We start from the raw sequence: 4,435 nt of genomic DNA on the forward strand, positions 1-4,435 counted from the left end.
CCTCATAAAATGCCAAGCAATTCAATATTTATGACAATTCCCTTCTGCCTTTTTCCCTACCTCTTTCATTCTGGTGAACATGCCTATTGAAAATCTTGCTTGCCATGATGGACAATCTTTTAAAACCTGACATTGAAAAATACTATCACCAAAGACCTAGTAACATCTCTCTAAAATTCCACTCTCCATTGAGTTAAAAGAGTGATATATTTTTACCCAAATAATTTGTTATGAATTCATGGTAGTAACTGCTCGGTTTCCATTCTCAGCCTGGCAATCGACATTTCCTTAGTAACCCTTTCTCTTGTGTTCAGTTAGATCACAACTTTGCTAAACTTGACTGCTCTGGCCACAGCAACACACCACTGTCCTTCAATTACATTTTCACCCGATGTACTACACTCGGAAGTAGAAAAGGCACGAGGTCATTTCCCTGGACTCTGCTGCCGTCCTTCCTCCTGCTCACTTCTGAACCCACCTGCCCACTCTCGTTCCATCATCATCTCCCTATTGAATGGCCACTGGGAAAAGTCATCAATTCCTTTTGACTATGCAAAAGCTTTGACTTCTGAAGTACACTTAGGTTTATGATCAGTAAAGTACTTCCCCATTTTAGAGACCTGGATGATGATTAAACTCCCAATAGGTGGAGTACCTCTCTGAGCTTTTGTTTTGTTCTTTCATTCATGAGAGGAGCATAGGTGCTCTATTTTTTTGGAGCTTCTGCATGCATAAGAGTGTTTTCAGTTACTATCACATGAATGACATTTTGGCTTAATTTGGGATTCTGTGTTCTCAAACTTTTAATCACAGATCTCTATAGACATTATTCTGTTCTCTACTGGAATTTAGTATTCAAGAGAGCATCCTACTCTTTATGGTTGTATTAAAAATACTTTATTAATTTTTCCTGGAACATAATAGGTTTTTGGTGTCTCCTGTCCAGAAAAATATTCTTCTATTATATCTTTGGTTATAGTTTCTCTTTTACTTGTTTTGTTTCCTTTTTTAGAACATCCTTTTATCAATATATTGGATCTCTTCTCTCTGTTCTTCATATATCATCACACTTGCCAGTTTTATCACTTCTCTCCATTTTCTGGGAGAAATTTTTAACTTTTTGCTTATATCACTGACTTGATTTGCTTGACATCAATTCTGTTCGACACTGACTCCAACAATGATTTTAATCCTGTTATTACAATTAAAAAAATTCTTCAAGGGTTTTTTGGTTTGTTTTCTGTTTGTTTGTTTGGTCTCATCTCATTCTTACCTTATTCTTTGCAATCTTTTCATTTTGGTATGAAGTGAGCTCTAGCTAGGTCTCGGGTTTGCAGTCACATCCTGACATAGATTGCCCATGGCCATCTTTGCTGTCACTTGTGTATTGGTATAAATGGCCCTTTCAACTGTGCACAGCACTGGTTCAGTTTCTGGTACCTCAGAAACATTCATTTGGTTCCGAAGTGGAACATTCTACTCTTCTCAGTTTCTTTACTATAAGAGAAATAAGACGTATAGGCTTCTGTTTAATCGGGTACAGTCCATGAAGAACAGTACTTTCCAGCAGGCACCATTTCCAGGGCCTTTCCTGTCTCTGCTTCAGCTTTATCTGAAGGGTCATCATCCTAGGATGCGGATACCGCTCTCCCCATTGCCCTCTACCCTTGGCTTTGTTATATAGGAAGCACTGTGTTGGATAAGGGTGATTGAGAAGAAAAGGACACTATCTCGGCTGTCTGAAAAGAGGAGAGAGGGTGGCTGCTCAGTTTTCTAATTAATGTGATATTTACTTTAAAAACAAGCAGTAAAAATGAATCAAAGCCTCATTGTCAGCAGGGTAATTGTCTAGTTTAGAGGGTAGACTGCATGCAGGCTACTGATAATGCTTCATCGTCCAATTGCTACAAATTAAAGTTGATGGAAATATCTGTTTTTGTTTGGCAAATGCATTTTATTCTTGTTCTTATTTTTTAATATAGAAAAGCAATTTATTTCATTACAAGCACTTATACAGTTAGTCATGGAGAGTAATAAGCCTGCTGGTGAAACTGGTCACCCAAACAGATGATATCAAACTAGTGGTCAAGGACTAACTCCTAAAAAAAAAAAGCGAGTCTTATCCAGGATTATTTTAATTTTAAAAACAAATAAACAAAACAAGCTATTGTTCACTCTTCTCAACTCACCTGGACAGTCTACCTGTGGGATAACTGTCATGTAAAAACATACATCTTTACAACTTGGTGGTCTCAAGTTTTTTTTTAAAAAACAACAACATTTCACAGAAAGGAAAGAAGTAACATAAAACAGCTCAAGAGATACACTAATAAACAAAAATATATGGGGAAAGAGGATCCCGTAGTTTTGACTTAGGGAGAGGAGACTGGTCTACACAGAAAAATGTGCATTCCTGAAAGTCAGGTGTGAAAATTTTAGAGGAGGAGTTTGTAGGACTCGACTCTCCCCTAATTCCTGAATAAAAATGACATCTTGCAGTACTTACACTTCATGGCTCAGACACCTGCCTCACTTGGCACTATTTCTCCCTTCTAGCCTTTACTTAAATGAGTCTGAAAAACTTGGGGATATAGAATAAGAAGAAAACACACACACACACACACACACACACACACACACACACACTATTTCTTTTTCAGTGTCTATATTAGATCTTTGTTACTTGAAATCTCCTGAAGAAAACTTAAATATAAGTCTATGACTTTGCTGAATCAAGTCCCCCAGTTTAGAAAGACCCTCAGTTTGGGCTAAGGTAATTGTTGATGGTACCTATTATAGAGGGATAGCTGAACAAAATCTATGTCTCCACCAGTGTTAAATCAATATCAGGGTTGAGAGGGAAAATAAAGGGAGTCTAAAATCACAAGAAGTGCAGACCTATCTAAGACCCCTGTCCTTGTGGACCCACACTTCCTTTAGGGTCTTCATCATTATGTGTTCCCTGCCATTTGCCACACTTGCATGATATTGTCTTCTGACATAGAACAGAACACCCAAGGTCTATTAGGATTTCAGGAGAAATCAGGTATCTCAGCAATGTGACCACCATGAATGAACAACTCTGGTGGCTTATCTTTTGCAGCTTCCAGGGATTGTTTCTCTCAAATGTTACTTAAATCCCAGACATTCAGTATGCCATTAGTACCACTAGAAACCAAAATAGTCTCATTGTGAGGTGACCACTGAACCTGGAATATTTCACTTTTATGTGATTTGACGGTATGCAACTGAAATTTCAGATTTCTCATATCCCACAAGGCAACAGTCTTATCAGTTGATCTGTGACAAGAATGAACTCACTATAGGGATTGAAATAAAGGCAGTTCACTTCAGCAGTGTGAGCATCAACTGAGTGGCTTGGTTTGGAAGTATTATTTGAAGGAATATTCCAGATCATAAATTTCTGATCATCAGCAACTGACCCAAACAGGGACTCATGGAGCAGATGCCAGGAAGCATCTTCCACTACTGCTGTATGCCCTGTAAAGATGATTTTGCGTCCATAACTTTTCCTTCCTTTGGAATAGCATTGATGTCCCAAAGGCAGATGGTATGTTCATCTGAAGCACCATGCCAGTGTCCACTGAGATTTGGGTTCCAAGAAATCCCATAGCCACAGAGACGCAAGTCTGGGGTTCACTCTCCCGAAGGATCTGGTTTAGAAGGATGTTTTGTATAGTTAAAAACAAGAACAGCACTGGATGGAGTTTTTGTTGCAATGATGCAAGGGTTCTGCACCATATAATGTACCCTGTTTACTTCTCTTTTGTGGTTGATCTTGATTTTTATTTCAAGTTTTCCACTAACAGAGTCCAAACCTCCAAATTCTCCTTTGCTACTGTCATAGTGTGAGGCATCAAACTGAGCATCATGTTAGGGAGCTGCACACTGGTTGCACAAGGTGGTTTTTTTTATCCGATGTGTGTGTACCCAGGACAAGTCAATGAATGCCGCAATCTTTCCCTTCTGGTCTGGTTCTGTATAGAAGCTGCTGCGCAGTTAAGCTGGACCACTCCAGAGCATGAGGCATCATTAACTCATAAAGGAAAAGGGTATTTTTCCCCCATATTTTGTACTTTTCATTGATCACACATTCTTCTACTGTGTCATCAAAGGCTGCTTCCTTATCAGCCATGGCAGGCAGGCAAGCCAGGAGCGGTGGGGAGGCTGCAGGCACTCCTCTTGTGCTTATTTTTAAGCTATTGTTAATTATGGACTTCCTTTATGATTCTGCCTGTAATTTATGTGCAAGTTGGAAGATGGCCTATCAGGATCTTAACCCAGAAGTCAGGGTGTTCTAAATTGAAGTATAATTAACAGCTTAATGAATTTTATTATTTACATGGAAACAATGAACAAATCCAAGTTGAAGCAGTGCTATTGAGTGGAGAGAATGCCAGTGTCAGAAAACTTG

At 38.9% G+C, this 4,435-nt stretch overlaps 1 pseudogene across 1 annotated transcript; it reads right to left on the reverse strand.

The window, feature by feature from the left end:
• Nucleotides 1-2,902: 2,902 nt before the first annotated feature.
• Nucleotides 2,903-4,156, reverse strand: LOC308556629 (histone-binding protein RBBP4 pseudogene; annotated as a pseudogene). Its single transcript has one exon. The product of its transcript is annotated as a histone-binding protein RBBP4 pseudogene (transcript).
• Between the last annotated feature and the right edge of the window lie 279 nt (nucleotides 4,157-4,435).

This window comes from Miniopterus schreibersii, assembly GCF_964146895.1.
Source record: "Miniopterus schreibersii genome assembly, chromosome: 4".
Taxonomy (NCBI): domain Eukaryota; kingdom Metazoa; phylum Chordata; class Mammalia; order Chiroptera; family Miniopteridae; genus Miniopterus; species Miniopterus schreibersii.